Here is a 10124-nt window from a genome sequence, read left to right as displayed (position 1 = left end):
CAATATGTTGCATACAAGAGACTCATCTTAGACACAGGGACACAAAGAAATTGAAAGTGAAAGGATGGAAAAAAATATTTCATGCAAGCTACAGCCAAAAGAAAGCAGGTGAAGCAATATTAATCTCAGATAAAATAGACTTTAAATGTAGGGATGTTTTGAGAGACAAAGAAGGCCACTACATACTAATAAAAGGGGCAATTCAACAAGAAGAAATAACAATCATAAATGTCTATGCACCCAATCAAGGTGCTACAAAATACATGAGAGAAACACTGGCAAAACTAAAGGAAGCAATTGATGTTTCCACAATAATTGTGGGAGACTTCAACACATCACTCTCTCCTATAGATAGATCAACCAGACAGAGGACCAATAAGGAAATTGAAAACCTGAACAATCTGATAAATGAATTAGATTTAACAGACATATACAGAACATTACATCCCAAATCACCAGGATACACGTACTTTTCTAGTGCTCACGGAACTTTCTCCAGAATAGATCATATGCTGGGACATAAAACAAGCCTCAGTAAATTTAAAAAGATTGAAATTATTCAAAGCACATTCTCTGACCACAATGGAATACAATTAGAAGTCAATAACCATCAGAGGCTTAGAAAATTCACAAATACCTGGAGGTTAAACAACACACTCCTAAACAATCAGTGGGTTAAAGAAGAAATAGCAAGAGAAATTGCTAAATATGTAGAGATGAATGAAAATGAGAACACAACATACCAAAACCTATGGGATGCAGCAAAAGCAGTCCTGAGGGGGAAATTTATAGCACTAAACGCATATATTAAAAAGGAAGAAAGAGCCAAAATCAAAGAACTAATGGATCAACTGAAGAAGCTAGAAAATGAACAGCAAACCAATCCTAAACCAAGTACAAGAAAAGAAATAAGGATTAAAGCAGAAATAAATGACATAGAGAACAAAAAAACAATAGAGAGGATAACTATCACCAAAAGTTGGTTCTTTGAGAAGATCAACAAGATTGACAAGCCCCTAGCTAGACTGACAAAATCAAAAAGACAGAAGACCCATATAAACAAAATAATGAATGAAAAAGGTGACATAACTGCAAATCCTGAAGAAATTAAAAAAATTATAAGAGGATACTATGAACAACTGTATGGCAACAAACTGGATAATGTAGAGGAAATGGACAATTTCCTGGAAACATATGAACAACCTAGACTGACCAGAGAAGAAATAGAAGACCTCAATCAACCCATTACAAGCAAAGAGATCCAATCAGTCATCAAAAATCTTCCCACAAATAAATGCCCAGGGCCAGATGGCTTCACAGGGGAATTCTACCAAACTTTCCAGAAAGAACTGACCAGTCTTACTCAAACTCTTTCAAAACATTGAAGAAAATGGAACACTACCTAACTCATTTTATGAAGCTAACATCAATCTAGTACCAAAACCAGGCAAAGATGCTACAAAAAAGGAAAACTACCGGCCAATCTCCCTAATGAATATAGATGCAAAAATCCTCAACAAATCGAATCCAAAGACACATTAAAAAAATCATACACTATGACCAAGTGGGGTTCATTCCAGGCATGCAAGGATGGTTCAACATAAGAAAATCAATCAATGTATTACAACACATTAAAAATTCAAAAAGGAAAAATCAAATGATTATCTCAATAGATGCTGAAAAAGCATTTGACAAAATCCAACTTCCGTTTTTGATAAAAACACTTCAAAAGGTAGGAATTGAAGGAAACTTCCTCAATATGATAAAGAGCATATATGAAAAACCCACAGCCAGCATAGTACTCAATGGTGAGAGACTAAAAGCCTTCCCTCTAAGATCAGGAACAAGACAAGGATGCCCGCTGTCACCACTGTTATTCAACATTGTGCTGGAAGTGCTAGCCAGGGCAATCCGGCAAGACAAAGAAATAAAAGGCATCCAAATTGGAAAAGAAGAAGTAAAACTGTCATTGTTTGCAGATGATATGATCTTATATCTGGAAAACCCTGAGAAATCGACAATACAGCTACTAGAGCTAATAAACAAATTTAGCAAAGTAGCGGGATACAAGATTAATGCACATAAGTCAGTAATGTTTCTATATGCTAGAAATGAACAAACTGAAGAGACACTCAAGAAAAAGATACCATTTTCAATAGCAACTAAAAAAATCAAGTACCTAGGAATAAACTTAACCAAAGATGTAAAAGACCTATACAAAGAAAACTACGTAACTCTACTAGAAGAAATAGAAGGGGACCTTAAAAGATGGAAAAATATTCCATGTTCATGGATAGGAAGGCTGAATGTCATTAAGATGTCAATTCTACCCAAACTCATCTACAGATTCAATGCAATCCCAATCAAAATTCCAACAACCTACTTTGCAGACTTGGAAAAGCTAGTTATCAAATTTATTTGGAAAGGGAAGATGCCTCGAATTGCTAAAGACCCTCCAAAAAAGAAAAACGAAGTGGGAGGACTTACACTCCCTGACTTTGAAGCTCATTATAAAGCCACAGTTGTCAAAACAGCATGGTACTGGCACAAAAATAGACATATAGATCAATGGAATCGAATTGAGAATTCAGAGATAGACCCTCAGATCTATGGCCGACTGATCTTTGATAAGGCCCCCAAAGTCACTGAACTGAGTCATAATGGTCTTTTCAACAAATGGGGCTGGGAGAGTTGGATATCCATATCCAAAAGAATGAAAGAGGACCCCTACCTCACCCCCTACACAAAAATTAACTCAAAATGGACCAAAGATCTCAATATAAAAGAAAGTACCATAAAACTCCTAGAAGATAATGTAGGAAAACATCTTCAAGACCTTGTGTTAGGCGGCCACTTCCTAGACTTTACACCCAAAGCACAAGCAACAAAAAAAAAAATAGATAAATGGGAACTCCTCAAGCTTAGAAGTTTCTGTACCTCAAAGGAATTTCTCAAAAAGGTAAAGAGGCAGCCAACTCAATGGGAAAAAATTTTTGGAAACCATGTATCTGACAAAAGACTGATATCTTGCATATATAAAGAAATCCTACAACTCAAAGACAATAGTACAGACAGCCCAATTATAAAATGGGCAAAGGATATGAAAAGACAGTTCTCTGAAGAGGAGATACAAATGGCCAAGAAAGACATGAAAAAATGTTCAGCTTCACTAGTATTAGAGAGATGCAAATTAAGACCACAATGAGATACCATCTAACACCTATTAGAGTGGCTGCCATTAAACAAACAGGAAACTACAAATGCTGGAGGGGATGTGGAGAAATTGGAACTCTTATTCATTGTTGGTGGGACTGTATAATGGTTTAGCCACTCTGGAAGTCAGTCTGGCAGTTGCTTAGAAAACTAGAAATAGAGTTACCATTCGATCCAGCGATTGCACTTCTCGGTATATACCCGGAAGATCGGAAAGCAGTGACACGAACAGATATCTGCACGCCAATGTTAATAGCAGCATTATTCACAGTTGCCAAGAGATGGAAACAACCCAAATGTCCTTCAACAGATGAGTGGATAAATAAAATGTGGTATATACACACGATGGAATACTACATGGCAGTAAGAAGGAACAACCTCGTGAAACATATGACAACATGGATGAACCTTGAAGACATAATGCTGAGCGAAATAAGCCAGGCACAGAAAGAGAAATATTATATGCTACCACTAATGTGAACTTTGAAAAATGTAAAACGAATGGTTTATAATGTCGAATGTAGGGGAACTAGCAATAGAGAGCAATTAAGGAAGGGGAAACAGTAATCCAAGAAGAACAGATATGCTATTTAACGTTCTGGGGATGCCCAGGAATGACTATGGTCTGTTAATTTCTGATGGATATAGTAGGAGCAAGTTCACAGAAATGTTGCTATATTATGTAACTTTCTTGGGGTAAAGTAGGAACAGGTTGGAAGTAAAGCAGTTATCTTAGGTTAGTTGTCTTTTTCTTACTCCCTTTTTACGGTCTCTTTGAAATGTTCTTTTATTGTATGTTTTTCTTTTTTTTCTTTTTTTAATTTTTTTTCCATACAGTTGATTTAAAAAGGAAAAGAAGGTTAAAAAAAGAGAAGGAAAAACAAGGAAAAAAATATCTAGTGCCCCCTTGAGGAGCCTGTGGAGAATGCAGGGGTGTTGGCCTACCCCACCTCAGTGGTTGCTAACATGACCACAGACACAGGGAACTGGTGGCTTGATGGGTTGAGCCCTCTACCGTAGGTTTTACCCTTGGGAAGGCGGTTGCTGCAGGGGAGAGGCTAGGCCTTCCTATAATTGTGCCTGAGAGCCTCCTCCCGAATGCCTCTTTGTTGCTGAGATGTGGCCCTCTCTAGCTAAGCCAACTTGAAAGGTGAAATCACTGCCCTCCCCACTACGTGGGATCAGACACCCAGGGGAGTGAATCTCCCTGGCAACATGGAATATGACTCCCGGGGAGGAATGTAGACCTGGCATCGTGGGATGGAGAACATCTTCTTGACCAAAAGGGGGATGTGAAAGGAAATGAAATAAGCTTCAGTGGCAGAGAGATTCCAAAAGGAGCCGAGAGGTCACTCTGGTGGGCACTCTTACACACAATTTAGACAATCCTTTTTAGGTTCTAAAGAATTGGGGTAGCTGGTGGATACCTGAAACTATCAAACTACAACCCAGAACCCATGAATCTCGAAGACAATTGTATAAAAATGTAGCTTATGAGGGGTGACAGTGGGATTGGGAAAACCATAAGGACCACACTCCACTTTGTCTAGTTTATGGATGGATGAGTAGAAAAATAGGGGAAGGAAACAAACAAACAAACAGACAAAGGTACCCAGTGTTCTTTTTTACTTCAATTGCTCTTTTTCACTTTAATTATTATTCTTATTATTTTTGTGTGTGTGCTAATGAAGGTGTCAGGGATTGATTTAGGTGATGAATATACAACTGTGTAATGGTACTGTGAACAATCAAATGTACGATTTGTTTTGTATGACTGCGTGGTATGTGAATATATCTCAATAAAATGAAGTTATAAAAAAAAGATTAACACAGGGCCTTCTGATGTTCTATTTTATTTAACATCAATGCCTCTAAGAGCTAAGCATGAAAGGTTTATTATTCTGATTTTATTGATGGGGAAACCCAGGTCTAGAGAGATTAAGTGACCTGCCTAAGAACATAGCTAGTCAGTGATAATGCCAGAATTTGTTTTCAGTTCTCTCTAACTCCAAGGGCTAACCTAGATAGAATACAATTTGGAGGGCTTCTGGGGAGCTCGCTCCAAAATATCTCTTGCTGTTGCCTTAAGTCCCACCATTAATACATCATTGTTTTGAGTTGTTGCTCTAGGAAGGGTTTGTTGTGATTTAGTTCATCATGACCCTTTTCTCTGGCCATCCCAGGGCAGCCTAAGAGCACGAGGTGTGTAGGTTTGGGGTAGGAAGGATGCTCTCTGAAAGAGAGCGTACCAAGAAGAATTGCTAAGTCTTCAGCGTCTCTGGGGCTCTGTCAGTTTCTCTCCGTGGAGTCACAGCGGTGGGAGGGAAGGTGTGACACCACCTTCAAATCCTTGTTGCCCTGGAGTCCAGACATCACTCACCACCAAGGTTACACTGAGAGCAGCCGTGGTGCAGGGAAAAACTGCAGTGGCTTTGAGCCAAGGTCTGTGTTCATATCCCAGCAGCTCTGCTGACTAGCTGGGTCACCCATCCAAGCCTCAGTTTCCTCATCTCTAAAATGGAAGTGATGATTTCCCCACTTGCATGCCAGGGTTCTGAGAATGAACAAGGAATCCCACTGTAAAGGGCTGGACAACAAAAAGTAGGAACACTGGTATTGTCAGACACCCATTCGGTCCTCAAGCAGTTTAACGCTCCCCTTACCTGGTGAGACATTTGTGCATCATGAACAGACCTACAAGATATGAGCATCAAGACAAAACCCTTGCATTGTATTAATATTTTCACACCACTTAACTCTCATTAAAATGTACTTTGCTGAATTTAATATGTGATTTCAAATGACACAACATATTAAGTGCTTAATATACTAGAAATTATGAAACTATTATAGTCAATGCCATATGAAATAATTAGACTGAATTAAACTTCAGCAGCCAAGTGAAGGAAAGACTTCAACTTATAACATCTTAAAGTAGCTTAAGCCCCCACTGTAATCCCCAAAATAAGAGTCCAGAAATTAGGATCTTTAAATAAAAACTGGAACTTACATCTGTATTTACATCCAGAAGCTCTTCCAGCTTCAGTGATATGGAGGGTTGTTGCTTTGGGAGGTGAGAGCCTGGATATCTGCCCTAGGGCAGGGAGTTCTGGTTAGAGTTTCAGCTGGCTTTTCCCCTGGGCACCTGACTGGGGGTTGACCCAAGTGGCTTGGAGCAAGGCCTCATGCTTGTGTTGACAGATTAGGCCATTGACAAGGTAAAAATAAAAACAAGCCCTCCATAGTTAATGTTCACTGAACGCTTCCTTCATGCCAGGCATATCATATGCATTTTTGCATTTAATCCTCACATCGCCACCATGGGAGGGTTGTAATTAGCCATCCTTTTCAGATGGGGGAAACTGAGGCTTGAAAAGAGTAAATGAATCAGCTGAGGCCTTATAACCAACAGGTGATGGAGTCAGGGCAAGGACACAGTCAGGCCCCAGAATCCCTCCCTCACGCTGTCGCCCTCTAAGCTCTTTGGCCTCCCTATTTGTGGGTTTGTGGGGGATTGGAGGAGGGCACCACTTCCTATTTTAATAATTATTAGTGACCGGGCATGTTAACCTGCTGACAGTGACTTATGACTTGTATCTTTATCCCATTTCAGTCACCGAGGGTAGGGACCATACCTTGAGTGTCTCATTTTCAACAGGACACAGCAGCCTGGCTAACTTTCACAGGAAGTGCTCCGTGATTGTTTGCTGCTAACTGAGTTAAAAAATGAATTTGTCATTGCCCGAGTGTCCTGATGGCTATATAATGTGTAGCTGTCATAAATAGGACTCTTATCAAGAGTAAGGAATATTTTCTAAATAGCATGAAAAACTGATACAAGGGGCTGTTTGAAATATATAAATTTTAGTGTAGAAATTTAAACATACTACCATTTTCTGACCAGCAAAAATAACTTGAGTGGAGGCAGGGAAACTTAGCTCAAGGAAACACATGTTTACAATTAACTGAAAACACAAATTTTCCATAAGTATCAGGCTTCTGTTCTACCTTATATAATAGAAGACCAAATAAGAGTAGCTTTAAGATGATAGATGTTTATTTCTCTCTTGCATGAAACAAGTCATCTTTTCAGGGCTGGTCTGATGGCTCTGCTGTATAAGGCCTCTTTATCTGAGACTCTTTCATCCCAAAGGGCAACAACTCATGGACCAAGATAGCTGTTGGACCTCCAAGTCCCAGGCATCAGGACGGAGGACAGCAGGAAGACTAGGAGAGCACATTACTGCTCTGTATAAAATCTGCAACTAAGAAAGAAGAGAATGGCTACTGGATGGGCAACTAGTAGTCCTTAATTCACCACCTAGTACTCAAGAAGCATTCAGTAAATGTTACTATTAGCTGTTACTCCTCTTCCTTTCTTCAGAGCATCAAAAAAGGGGAAGGGAAGTAATATTTATTAATAATATACAGGGTTCCAGGGGCCATGCTGGACATTTCACCTACACTCTCCTTCACTTATCATAATCGTGTGGGCTTAGCCATAACAGTGGATCAGGTGACAGGGGGTGCAGTAATTAAGGGGTGAGGCCCTATCCACACACAGAGCTAGAAGGTTGGAGGGAGAAGTTTGAATGTTTGCCTAAGAAGCCCAGTCTTCTGGGAAGGAAGGGATAAACCCTTTAAGTCATAAAAAACTTTCAGGGTGGATTGGATGGTTCTGCCCAAGGTCCAGTGGCAGGAAAGCATTAACTATGCATTAAAATAAAATTGCCATAAGCATAAAAAGTAAAGGACATTTAAAAAGAAAAAAGACAACTTAATAGAAGAATTGTAACTGAGAAGTTAGAATTTAGGGGATGATTATGATTACTGAATCATTATATAGATCTTTGTTTTTACTTTTAGGTATATTAGAATAGACTAATTGAAATCTCTGAACTGTAATCCAGCTGCCTTGTTCTCTGATGATGATTGTATAACCTTTATCTTGTGTCCGTGTGATTATAAAAACCTTGTGACTAATTTTCACTTGTACCCATTTTATCCAATTTTTCGACTTTGGAGTCTTGTGATCACTAAATACAGCCCCTAATGTTTAATGAAGGGCCTTGGGTCAGCCCAGAACTAACCCACCCCAAGTCCAGAATTATCCTGATAACGTAAACTGGATCTAACCAAAATGGGCCCACCTGAAATGCACAGTAGCTTAAACTTTATCTTATAGGTGACCTATATCTCCTTATAATACTAAAAATCATGCCCATCGTCATATGAAGGCCGCCATTTTCTTACATACATTCTGTGATTAAGTATGTAATCAATCTGCACATGCGCTATAATTAGATCACCTCTAATCACATCATCTGGAGCCATTGTGCTCATTATCCTAAAACCTGCCCATCTTTTAACACTATAAAACTATCAGTATTACTGCAGTTCAGGGAGACAGATTTTTGGTCTAGTAGGCCATCTGCTCTCCTGCTTTGCACCTAGTGATAAACTCTTTTTCTCTTTGAAACCCCAGTGTCTCAGGAATTTGTCAGTTGAGTGCATCAGGCAAAGAATCCACCGCCTTTGCCCAGTTACAAAATTGTCAAAAGACTTGAACAGGCATTTCACAAAACTGGAGCTCCAGATGGCCAAAAAGAAAAGGTACTCAATCTCATTCATCATCAGGGAAATGCGAAAGAAACGACCTCACAATTAACATTGAGAAATCTGGTAATCCCAAGTGCTGGTGAAGAAGCAGAGCAATGAGAATATGAGACTATATGGCTGGAGAGAGGGGAAATTTGGAAAACTGTTTGTAGATCTTCTGAAATTGAAGATAAGCATAGCCTATGACTCAGTTATTCCATTTCTAGTTAAACCCTAGAAAAATTTGTGCACATGGGCACCAAGTTACAGGTTAAGATAATGTTCACAACCACATTGTTGTAATGGCCAAAAGCTAGAAACAACTCAATGTCCATCAACTGGAGAATGGATAAATTGTGATATGTTCATGCAATAAAAGACTATGCAGTAATGAAAACGAGTGAACTATAGCTGCACACAGCAACACAGATGAATCTCATAAACATGATGCTGAGTGTTCCAGTTTGCTAATGCTGCCAGAATGCGAAACACCAGAAATGGATTAGCTTTTATAAAGGAGGCTTATTGGGTTACAAAGTTACAGTCTTAAGGCCATAAAGTGTCCAAGGTAAGTCATCAACAATTGGGTACCTTCATTGGAGGATGGCCAGTGGTGTCCGGAAAACTTTTATTAGCTGGGAAGGCACATGGCTGGCATCTGCTCCAGAGTTCTGGTTTCAAAATGGCTTTCTCCCAGGACATTCTTCTCTAAACTGCAGTTCCTCCTCCAAAATGTCACTCTTAGTTGCTCTTGGGGCGTTTTTCCCCTCTTAGCCTCTCTGGAGCAAAATCTGCTTTCAACAACAGTCTTCAAACTGTCTCTCATCTGCAGCTCCTCTCTCAGCTCCTGTCTTCAAAGTGTCCCTCATGGCTGTAGCAATCTTGCTCCTTCTGTCTGAGCTTATATAGTGCTCCAGTAAACTAATCAAGGCCCACGCTGAATGGGTGGGGTCACACCTCCATGGAAATTATCCAGTGAAAGATCTTGCCCACAGTTGAGTGATCACATGTCCACGGAAACATCCAATCAAAAGTCTCCGACCCAATCAACAGCAATACATTTCCCGCCCACACAAGACTGCATCAAGATAATGGTGTTTTGGGGGAAATAATACATCCAAACCACAATGAGTGAAAGAAGTAAGACACAAAGAATATATTCAGAATTATATCATCTATATAAAGTTGCAGGTCAGGCAAAACTAAACTATATTGTTTAGAGACACATATATAGATGGTAAAATGATAAGAAAAGCAGAGAAGAGGTTACCATAAATGACAAGACAATGAGAAGGGACACACAAAGTCTTCTG

This window comes from Choloepus didactylus, chromosome 4 (assembly GCF_015220235.1).
Source record: "Choloepus didactylus isolate mChoDid1 chromosome 4, mChoDid1.pri, whole genome shotgun sequence".
Taxonomy (NCBI): domain Eukaryota; kingdom Metazoa; phylum Chordata; class Mammalia; order Pilosa; family Megalonychidae; genus Choloepus; species Choloepus didactylus.
Note: the sequence above shows the minus strand (reverse complement) of the source record.